The following is a 12656-nucleotide window of genomic DNA, read 5'->3' on the forward strand; positions in this document are numbered from 1 at the left end:
CGATGAAAATTCAATTCGTTTTGCTACACTTGAAGGAGGTGAAAAAATATCAGATTATCTTTCGTGGTGAGACTTAGTAACCCAAGCCAGAATTCAAAGCTTTTCACGCTGTCTTGATTTCACGCTCGTTCTGTTGTATCCTTCGATTTTTCCATCTATTTCTATCGCTGTTCTTTTTATTTCTCTTCTTTATCACATTTGCCTTACGCTGAACCAATCCTAAAGCCGTAAAGGAGCCAAAAGATTTTATGCTTAATGATTTCACCTCTCCGTCACATCTCTACAATCAACTGTAGGCCTACATTGTCTCATTCAGCCCAAAGCATCATACTGTAGTTGCTAAATCCATCCGTTGGTTTGAACACCACACCGATATGACAATTAAGGCTTTGGAGAGCATTTTGGTTCTTTCGTGTGGGTGCTAAACGTGAAAGCCATGTCAGAGAAAACCTGCATTCTCTTGTGCAGTGTTCGACGCTTGTAAACGTGAATTTCAGCAGCTTATGTTTAACGTTTTTGCGGTTTAATTCTACTGCCCAAAGACCCCTAATTTCCGAGACAACAATAACTGATATTGAATAAAGAATGGTTTTAAGCTAGTGAAGAATATTCTATTTTTTCAGTCTTTCTTTCCCGCTTTTAGGCTTATCTCAGCCATTCCGTTCGTCTGGAATATTGCTTTTATACCTAAAATGTTTCACTTCAGTCTCACAATTTGATAGGATTAAATAAAAGCCGCTCCCTTTCTTTTTCTCTGTCCGAAGTCTGTCTCTCTGTTCAGACACCATTCCAGTCATCTCCGCAGAGCTCAGGGAAAGGCGCGCCATCTTCCTCTCTCTTCTATCAGACGACTCGCAACACCCGTCACGCCACTTCTTCCCACATTCTACTCTAAATCGTAGTCCTCGAGCTGGAAAGTTTAAGACAGCTTGACCTCCGAATCTGCAATCTTTGGAGCAGACGGTCTGATAACCGTCTCTTTCCCAACACTTCATTAGTCCCTCTTCCTTTTATCATCTTCGGGTCTGGGCTAGAAAAAGACATTCGGTTTGCCCGTCCTAATAACAGCTTTATCACGCAGGGGAAGACGAGGTTATGAATATCAAGGTTAAAGGAGGTTCACCTTTTCCTTAACTTTTTGTGCCTAATTCCATTTCTGCCTGGGTCTAGGTCTAGCGAATCCAGACCTAGATGAGGAAGGAGAGAGAGAGAGAGAGAGAGAGAGAGAGAGAGAGAGAGAGAGAGAGAGAGAGAGAGAAATAACAAGGAGAAATTTCAAATTATAGTCATTACCTTTTTAGCGCCGCAAATGTGTCACGACAATCTCCGGTGCTTCCTGAGCTGCCAGTTTCTCACAACTGAGCCACTTTTCGAAATTTCCAGGCCTGGAGGGGCCACTGTTACACGAAACGACGCAGGGCCTCTCCGGGCTCTTTATAAACTCTTGTTTCAGGTTGACGATCTCGACGAGGACAAAAAGTGGATATAAAAATACCTGTAAAAAAAAAATTAATCCACTGTCCAGAAAAGAAATTGGCAGCGTACGAGAACAAAGGGAAAACCTGCAGCCAAAGAACATTCTCCAAGTTTTTCTGTCATTTTTTGTTTATCTATTTTTCCACTGGAAACGGAGACGTCTCATTGGCTGAGCCGATAGAGGGTAACCTGTCGGATGCTTCCTATTGGTGGATAGTGAGCATAAGACAATAAGGTTTAATGGGAAGTCCGCATCAAAGTTTCACGCAACTCGAGCTTTTTTTTTTTTTTTTCATCAACTCATATTATGAAGGTTGTGGAAAGTGACTTTTAAATTTTTTCTAAGCTGTTTTTGATAAATAAGAAACTGACAAAAGTATCTACAGTATTATAAACATTTGCACATCAGCAAGGTACTGTAGGTTTTCATAAATTTAATCCATAATCAAAAACTATTGAACGGGGAACCAGTTTTTCGGGGAAACTACATACGAACTAGACCATGTCAGGTTTTGTAATAAACCGTGAGTTTTTAGCTCATTTTGCCATCGTTTTAAACGTGAGTTTTACCTTGCTTTTTTTACTATTTTTTTTTTTTTTACCCAACCGTTTGGAACCGGGTTTGGTTGACTGACTGCAATAACGACGAATTGTTAATCTTCGTCAACTCTTGCAGAAGTTGGCAGTACTGCAAGTCTGCCTCTTTCCCAGGTTCGTCCTTCGTACTACTAATTGTAGTACGATGACTACTCAATATACCTTTTATTTTCAATTTAGTTTCCTGTAAAAGAAAACTATTGTGCCGGCTTTGGCTGTCCGTCCGCTCTTTTTTCTGTACGCACTTTTTTCTGTCCGTATTTTGCTGTCCGCCCCAGATCTTAAAAATCACTGAAGCTAGGGGGCAGTTCCTCGTTGGATGAGTCGGTAGAGTTGTCGGCTAGCACTCTGCTAGGCCCGAGGTCGAGTCTCCGGTCAGCCAATGAAGAATTAGAGGAATGTATTTCTGGTGATAGAAATTCATTTCTCGGTATAATGTGGTTCGGATTCCACAATAAGCTGTAGGTCCCCTTGCTAGGTAACCAATTGGTTCTTAGCCACGTAAAATAAGTCTAATCCTTCGGGCCAGCCCTAGGAGAGCTGTTAATCAGCTCAGTGGTCTGGTTAAACTAAGGTATACTTTACAGAAGCTAGAGGGCTGCAAATTGGTATGTTGAGCATCCACCCTCCTATCATCAAGCATACCTAATTGCAGCCCTCTAGCCTCAGTAGTTTTTTTTTATTTTTATTTAAGGTTAATTTTATCCATAATCGTGCTTCTGGCAACGATATAGGACAGGCCACCACTGAGCCGTGGTGGCTCATACAGCGTTACACTGAGACCACCGAAAGATAGAGCTATTTTCGGTGGCCTTGATTATAGGCTGCACAGAAAACTCGATTGTGCTGAAGAAACTTCGGTGCATTTTTTATTTGTTTCTTTATTATTCAGGTTCCAGAATTCTAATCTAAATTTAAAATAGTTTCTCAGCAACTCCCAAACCCTGATCTGCGTAGCAACATCTTTCCTTAGAAGTGAACACGGTTCAATGTTCAAGATGTGGGTAGGCTTTTAGTTATCCTTAGTAGTTTCTCTCTCTCTCTCTCTCTCTCTCTCTCTCTCTCTCTCTCTCAAGAAATAGGATTAAAGTGGGTCCCAGTTTTGTCTACGCAAGAAATAGGATTAAAGTGGGTCCCAGTTTTGTCTAACCTTGTCCGAAATACTGTTGTAAAAGCATAGGCGATTCTACTGTTTGATTTCCGGCGTGGTACAGCCAGAGCATCTATAGGCCTATATGAGCATAACCTCCCATTTCCACTTCTATCAAACAATCCATGTCCACTCCGGCAAATACTGTAATCATATTCGGAGGTTTTCAGAACATTTCAAAATCTGCTCACAAAAACGAACCCCCACGATTGCAAAATTTTGCTTAATTTAGCAACAACGTAAACATAAACATTAGTACACTCTAAGCCGTCAGGCATATTGCCAACTCTCGACGTACTTTTGACAGATTATCTCTGTCCAAATATAGTACGAGGATGAAAAAGTTGAGAGAGGCGGCCACGACCGAGAAATTGAAATTGCTATGCAACGTGCAACTTCCGTATTCCTTTTGCATAGTCTTTAAGCCATGTGTGTTTGCGTTTTGCGCACTGGTGGCCTTGAATATATTTATTTCCACACGCCACATTCTGCTCGTAAGAACGGGAGATACGAATGCTGGAATTACATGACAAAAATGCAACGTATTTTGCTTATTCTCTGCGACACTGATTTGGCTTATGGGGAAATTAATCTTCTGGCATTATAAATTATTTCCTTTTATTCATTTTGTACAAGTGAAGTGAACCTGATTATGATGAAAAGAAATATTGGCTATTAATTTGTGCTCTCTCTCTCTCTCTCTCTCTCTCTCTCTCTCTCTCTCTCTCTCTCTCTATATATATATATATATATATATATATATATATATATATATATATATATATATATGTGTGTGTGTGTGTGTGAATTTATATATATATATATATATATATATATATATATATATATATATATATATATATATATAGATAGATAGATAGATAGATAGATAGATATATGTATGTATGGAGAGGTAAATAATCAGAGAGCGAGAGAGAGAGAGAGAGAGAGGGTCTTTCTTATCTCCGAGGTAATTATAAGTCAATTAGACACACACCCGTTCTCACGATCCTGCTTGATTATGCCCTTGTCAGATGTCTAACAAGCAGAACACGAGTCAAACATGACTGCGCTTCACGCTTCAGGAGAGAGAGAGAGAGAGAGAGAGAGAGAGAGAGAGAGAGAGAGAGAGAGAGAGAGAGAGAGAGAGAGAAGCTTCTAGCGAAAATATGGCCTTTCCTGTTTTAGTGAAATAAAGACTTGTTTATATGAATATGTTTTTGTTATCAAAATTGCAATCATCATTTTATTTTTATAAGAGTATATTACTGTGTATTTTCATTTGTAGGTTGGGGAGAGAGAGAGAGAGAGAGAGAGAGAGAGAGAGAGAGAGAGAGAGAGAGAGAGAGAGAGAGCCTATTGCTGGAAATATTAGTTTTCCGTTGTTTAAAGAAATGGAAACGTTTCTACATTAATCTTCTTTGGTATCACAACTGCAATCATCATTTCATTTTTATAAAGGCTTAATGCTGTGTATTTCTATTTGTTCTGAAAGTATTGTAGCATCGATAATTTTCCTTATCCAGAAAAATGTTTTTGCTATATAAAAGTCTTTACGAAATTTTGCTCAATATCAAAATAAACAAAAGGCAACTATATCAAAATTCCTGTTTTCTTTTTGTACATTCTGATAGAATATCTCATCTTCCACCCTGTCTGCGATCCACAAAAGCCGACTCTCCACCAGGTTCTAATTCACCTTTTGGGTAAAGGGAAGTACTTACATTTATGTGTGTAGAATAAAACGACTTTAAACTCCTTCCATCATAATAAGCTGGAAAAGACTGAAGGTTAACATTGTCTAGGTACCAAAACAATTCCGGGTCTTTATTGTAGACTCCAGTACCCCAAAATATACTGCTTGTGGCCCTGCCCTTTCTGGAACCCGTTCTCGCTGGAACTTGGGAGGGGCGAGACTACCAAGCAACCTAAAAAAAAAAAAAGTATCACTTAAAAAAAACTGGGCCTCATTAAAATAGAAAACTCCGCATTGCCACACACGCTCCCGAGCGCGCTTCTGCAATTACGCATTACGCAAGCACGCCGGGAGAGCGGCCGAGGTCTTCAAGAAAGTTTTTTGTTAAGAAATTAAAAGATCTGGGATATGGTATTTAAATGCTTGTAAATATGATTTATCTTTTTCGTAAGTGCCTTTCCATGACTGAGATTTATTTAAAAGTTTAATGGTGTTATTTCGCAATATAAGATTTTTTTTTACATGGTATTTAAATCGAGGTAAATATCATCTTTCTTCTTTTGAATGGCTACCTTTATCCTTTAGGTTCAGATCAAGGCATTTAATAGTGTAATAAATCCTCATTATTAAATATAAGGGTTTGGTCAGTGCACCTCATGCGGTGTGCACTGTTCTTGGTGGAGTACCTTCAGCCCCTATATTTAACTCCTTCATTCTTTATTCTGTACACTCCTTTCATATTTTCTTCCTTCCATCTTACTTTCCACTCACTCCTAACAATTAATTCATGGTGCAACTGCAAGGTTTTCCTACTGTTGCACCTTTCAAACCTTTCACTGTCATTTTCCATTTCAGCGCTGAATGACCCCATAGGTCCCAGTGCTTGGCCTTTGGCCTAAATTCTACATTCAATTCAGTTCAGTTCAATAAGGATTTGGGACATGATATTATAATACTAAATGTTTTTTCTTTCTGATAGACGGAAAAAAAAGTTAGTGTTAAAAATTATTACTCTGCAGATGAAATTAATAAGAATGGAATGGAATATAGAATTTAGGCCAAAGACCTAGCGCTGGGACCTATGAGGTCATTCGGCACTGAAAGGGAAATTGAGATTAGAAAGGTATGAAAGGTGTAACAGGAGGAAAACCTCGCAGTTGCACAATGAAACAATTGTTAAGAGAGGGTGGATAGCAAGATGGAGGAATGAGAATATGAAAGGAGGCACAGTAAACGGAATGAAAGGGGTGGCAGCTAGTGGCCGTAGGGACGCTGCAAAGAACCTTAAGTAATGCCCACAGTGCACCACGTGAGGACGGTGAGGTGCACTGACGGGGATGAAATTAATAGGTGAGGTAGCTATCGAGATAAACTTAGTTTTCATTCGGTGAAATGCAGCAGCATTAGCCTTGGTCAGTGCTTGGGTGGGTAACCACTTATTAAATGTGGGTATGGCTAGCAACCTCACCCCACCTCTGGGAAGCTTACAAAAGAGCCTACGATTCCGGTGTCAGAAGTAGTGAGTCACAATAAGGAATGAGAACAGAACAGAGTGAGTAGCTTTCTGAGAACATATGCGGGTAAAACCATGCACAATTTATGCTAAATTTCCACCTGTAGATAATACACCGATAAATGATAAGCTATATTGTACTGGATTGTACGTTGACATAATGTTTATAAAAATTTCTGAAATACTACTTATTGTGTAGGCTAGATACACACACATACACACACACACACACACACACAGATGCTTCGGATACAAGAACAATACTGGCATAAGAAAACTCTCTAAGAAAAAAAAATATGAAAACGTCATCACGAAAAAACAGTGATACCATTAAACATTGATTTTCATCTATTGAAATGGTTTTTTTTTTAACCATCAACTCCAATATCTTTTATTTGACAGTTGCGGGAAACATGACCTCCGAAGGGAAATAACAAAAAAAAAAAAATCATCAAAGCTACCGAAACTCCGGAAACGTTTTGTCGCTGTTGTTCAAATCCTTGGCGGATTGATTGCGGGTTGTCTGGCGTCGTGACTTTTTTAAAATTCCCGGATGGTTTCTGAATATTACTTCGTTCCTTCACGTCTAATTCGTCTTTGCTTATTACGCTGTGTTTATCGAGGCATTAGTTTATGACGCCTTGTGTGCTTATCTCTTTAAGTTATGGTGATAATTTAACATGTTTATTGAGGTATTAGCTTGTGATACAGGCATTCGTGCTTAGAAAGTTGCTATTTTGTCTGAACCAGCAGCATATGAAAATTATATTTTCTAATAACAACAAGCAGTTGAATAGATGGAACTATCTTATTTACAAAAAAATACTGGACAACTTTTAATTTCACTTTTGGGAAATGTTGTGCCACCACGGAGTTCTTCGTTGGATGAGTCGGTGGAGTTGTCGGCAAGCACTCGCTAGGCCCGAGTTCGAGTCTCCCGCCGGCTAATGAAGAATTAGAGGAATTTATTTCTGGTGATAGAAATTCATTTCTCGCTATAATGTGGTTCGGATTCCACAATAAGCCGTAGGTCCCGTTGCTAGGTAACCAATTGGTTCTTAGCCACGTAAAATAAGTCTAATCCTTCGGGCCAGCCCTAGAAGAGCTGTTAATCAGCTCAGTGGTCTGGTTAAACTAAGGTATATACTTAACTTTGTGTCACCACGGGGCATTTGGGTATGAAGGATGAGCGGATAAAAGAAGCTGCCTTCTTTTACACATTAAGCAATAAGTCGGCAGAACGAAGCGGTGATATGTGATGATGTCTTGTAGGAGACGACAGAAGATCCAGATTCACAGGTTGCTCCATTCCATAAAGCAAACAGTTATATACAGGGAGGCTCTGAAAGGCGCGCCATTCGTGCCGAGAGCAGCGGGAAGAGTACTCATGCGCATGCGCGGAGTGCAGACAGTGCTGCTCCTGCGCATGCGTTTCCAACGGACAATATTCATGAAAAATACATGGAATGCATATGCGTACAGTAATATCTACAGTGGTCCACACAAAGTAGCATCACTAGCGGCTTATGGAAATAGTTGTAAATTAGTAGATCAAATAAATGTCGCTGACGACTAAAAATCTGCGGAACAAAGTATTACCATCAACGGATGCTGGATAGAAACAGCAAAGCTGCGAAACAAAGCGATGCGATTCCATACGAGATAATGATTTATGATAATAAAGCAGAACAAAGTGATAATAAAGCTAGCTGAACAAAGTGACGTTATTACGCGCTAAATGTTGGAAATAACAGCAACAAGTAAAAAATTAGCCGGAGTTTCTTCGACGCAATCGAGTTTTCTGCACAGCCGCTTCAGCGTACGATCAAGGTCACCGAAAATAGATCTATCTTTCGGTGGCCTCGGTATAATGCTGTATGAGTCGGGGCCCATGAAACTTTAACCACGGCTCGGTGGTGGCCTATTCTATATCATTGCCAGAAGCACGATTATGGCTAACTTTAACCTTCAATAAAATAAAAACTACTGAGGCTAGAGGGCTGCAATTTGGTATGTTTGATGATTGGAGGTGGATGATCAACTTGCCAATTTGCAGCCCTCTAGCCTCAGTAGTTTTTAAGCTCTGGGGGCTGACAGTAAAAATGCAGACAGAATAAAGTGCGGACGGACAGACAAAGCGGACACAATAGTTTTCTTTTACAGAAAACTAAAAGCAGAACAGTGACACTACAGTAAGAAAAAACTACAGAATACAATAAGTTTAAAAAAAAAATAAAACGCAACATTTTGCACCTCTTGATAAGTCTGATGACCATTTGGAAATTCAGAACGGTCGCAAAAAATCAGTTACAGCCTCATTTACGGTTAACAGCACGCGCCAAGGTTTCACTGATTTTTTTTTTTTTCTAAGTCGGGAAGTTATGATGTAGTCAAGCACAAAAAAGACGATAAATCATCAGGTGACTCGTGTTTATAAACATATGAATGAAATTTAGTATTGTAATATTAATCCCTGCCTCTTATATACTCGTATCTTCACATATTTTTCACATTTCCTCGCTTCTTTGCAATTTCGAGTACTTTGAGATTTGACATATCTCTTAATCAACAAAATTATTAAAAGACCAAAAAATAATTACTGATTCAGGAAATATTTTGACAACCATAATTATGGGAGGAAAAAATTAGTGATAATCTAATCAATAGATACTATAAAAAAAGTTACAAAAGCAAAAAATCATTCTGATCCAGGAAACAATTTGAGACCCAAAATTATGGGAGAAAAAAATTGATGATAATCTAAGTAATAAATATTATGAGAACTTAGAGTTCTCCACAATTCTGGTGCTACTCGATCTGCATATCATTAAAGACGGGTATCTGTAATAAAAGTTGGAAAGATAATTATCCACTGACCTGACTTGTCGAGAGCGCCAATAAAGAGTACTATATGAAAGTTACACTTCAGTCTATAACTAAAAGACATAGAGTATTTTTTTAACATACAGAGCTACCGCCTCGCTTCACTGTTCTTGCCTGTTAGGAAATTGTATACTACAAAGTGTCAACATCTTTCGAGTTGCCAAGTATTCCTTTCCTGGTCTTCCTGATCGTGAAGTTGAGTGGAGTGGAATGTAATATAGAATTTAGACCAAGCGCTGGGTCCTACGACGTCATTCAGCTCTGAAACGGAAATTGAGAGTAGAAACGTTTGAAAGGTGTAACAGGAGGAAAACTTTGTTGTACCATGAAACAACTGTTAGGAGAGGGTGGAACGTAAGATGGAAGAAAGAGAATATGAATGGAAGTACAGTAAAAGGAATGAAAGGGGTTGAAGTACATGAGGTTAATATGACTTGTATTGCCACTCAGGGGGCCATAATTTTTTGGCTTAATTTTCCGTACTCTTTTTTTTTATTTTCTGTGTATTTGTATATATTTATTTTTTGTTTATTGTCTTGTTTATCCGTAATTATTGATTTTAATGGTCTTTCACTATCTTCTTCTTCCCGTAGACCAGATCTCTTTTTTTATTCACAATATATGCACTCTGTTATGACGAACGTCAGTTGACAAGTTGACGGGATTCTGTCCTGTTAGATAGGATTTCATTAATAATAATAATAATAATAATAATAATAATAATAATAATAATAATAATAATAATAATAATAATAATAATAATGATAAGCGGTATGTATCAATGGTATAATATGAGACTTTATAAAAATGTTTACATTCTGCCATTGATATATTATTGTGGACCTTATACCAAATTACTCCTGTTCTCGGCATTGAGAGTTCTACACATCAAAACAACAACAACAACAATAATAATAATAATAATAATAATAATAATAATAATAATAATAATAATAATAATAATAATAATAATAATAAACAGTATGTAGGAATTTATGATAATAATAATAATAATAATAATAATAATAATAATAATAATAATAATAATAATAATAAATAACCACAAGATTATATTTGTGGTAAATACTGAACGTCGCCTAACCTTCAATATTATCCACTCAGAAAATGGCAGCAAGAGACTTTTCAAATTCCGCTCAATTGTCTTCAGTAAAGTGACATTTTTTTTTTGTCTTCTGGTTTTGCATATGGAATGCCGAAAGGAATTTCTATTCTTCTGCGCTGAAGAAGTTTTTTTTTTTTTTTTGTGGGGCAGGAATTGGCGAGAGAGAGTTAGGAAATATGTAAGCATTGTGGAAGAAGAAACATGTCCTGGTGTAATTGTTATCATTTTTCTTATGGTGGGATATTGGGGTTTTTAGTTTTCTGAAAAGAAAACTATTGTGCCGGGTTTGTCTGTCCGTCCGCAGTTTTTTTCTGTCCGCCCTCAGATCTTTAATCTGTGCAAATTGCTTTTGATCATCCATCCAATCATCAAACTTTTTGCAGCCCTCTAGCCTCCTTATTTTAATTAAGGTTAAAGATAATGGTGGGTCTGGTAACGCTAACAGTCCACCACCGACATGGGCTAGAGGGCATTCAACATTATACCGAGACAACCAAAAGATGTACCTATCTTCTGGTGACCTTGAATATACGATCCAGAAAACCTCCAACCATTTTAACTTGTTTTATATATATACTAAATCGCATACACATACATATAATTATCAATTATATAATATATAGTTTTTATTTTATATATATATATTATATATATATATATATATATTATATATATGTAATGGGAAGGCATAATCTGTTTGCCTTCACTGGCAACAAGTATCGATGTTTACCTATGCCACTTATCGTGCCAGATGTCGTTCTTTCAATATTACATAAGTTCTTCTTCTATTAATGTTGGTTAAATGAAATTTATGTTTCAATTACATTTATTTAGTCTTTAAACTGTATACTTTTCAAGACAATGACCGAGTCTTTATCTTAAAAAGGCACATCGTAAAATTCGACTTAGAATTTCAGATGGGCGTTCAGAAATTTTATAAGTTCACAAGTCAGATTAAGTTTTTCACAGTCATCTATCTCGCACTCCCTGCCCTGATGCCCTTTTCTAACTAACCCTGCTTCCAGAGCCTTCGTATATGGTATGGGTTCGATGCCTAAATCTGATAATTTTCCTTATTTTCGTCCAGATAGGCTTCCCTTTTCCATTAATGTTTCAAATTGTCTATAATTCGTTCAACGGTTGTTATCGAGTTAACGTTATGGTGTATCACCATCGAGGTCAAGATCTAAATTAGTTCATCTTTTGCCCAGCGCAGTACATAAACACTTTTAACGACGGTTAAACTCGGCATCTGTTATGACTTTGTTTCGCTAACGTCTTTTCTGTTTTGCTGTCTCTGTCTTTATCAGTGATTTTCTGTATGCCCTTGTGCGTGTATCAAAGTATTTAGTTTATTCATTACAGACTCGTTTCTATTTTATATATATATATATATATATATATATATATATATATATATATATATATATATATATATATATATATGAAAACCAGCTGAAGAACACAGGAAATTGGGATGCAATCAGCAATAATAATTACGATTCATAACCCTCAAAAAATGGATGCCACAACGAGCAGGATGTAGTACGACGTATGAGGAAATAATTGATCGAAATTAGTTCAGTAATGGAAAAAAAATAATAATGAGAGATTATGACAGATGCTTGTTTGTTTTAATTTGTTTTTTTTATATATATATATATATTTTTTCGTCATAATATTTCAGTCCCGTTTAAAGACCTAATTTGTGATAGATAAGAGAAGCTACATATTTTTTTTTATTATTTTCTAAATCAGCTAATTGTCATCGCTAGGAAAATATTTTCTTGGCTTTATGATTAAAAAATACTCTAAGTGTTTGCAGTTATTATTATTATTATTATTATTATTATTATTATTATTATTATTATTATTATTATTATTATTATTATTATTACTACTTCATATTCCTTGTAAACTTGAATGTCAAGTCAATGACCCCTGTAGGCTTGTCCGATTTGAATAGGGGTTTTCCCTCTGAATAATAATAATAATAATAATAATAATAATAATAATAATAATAATAATAATAATAATAATAATAATAATAATAATAATAATAATAATAAAAAGTGATGGACTCCTAAGGAGGCAGGATGCAACCCGAACCCCACACTATAAAAACCACCCAGTCAAACAGGATGACTGTGATACAAAAATAATAGAAATAATAACAATAATATAGTATGTTTTGAAAACGGTAAAACTAAATTAGATT

Source organism: Macrobrachium rosenbergii, chromosome 10 (genome assembly GCF_040412425.1).
Source record: "Macrobrachium rosenbergii isolate ZJJX-2024 chromosome 10, ASM4041242v1, whole genome shotgun sequence".
NCBI classification, from domain to species: domain Eukaryota; kingdom Metazoa; phylum Arthropoda; class Malacostraca; order Decapoda; family Palaemonidae; genus Macrobrachium; species Macrobrachium rosenbergii.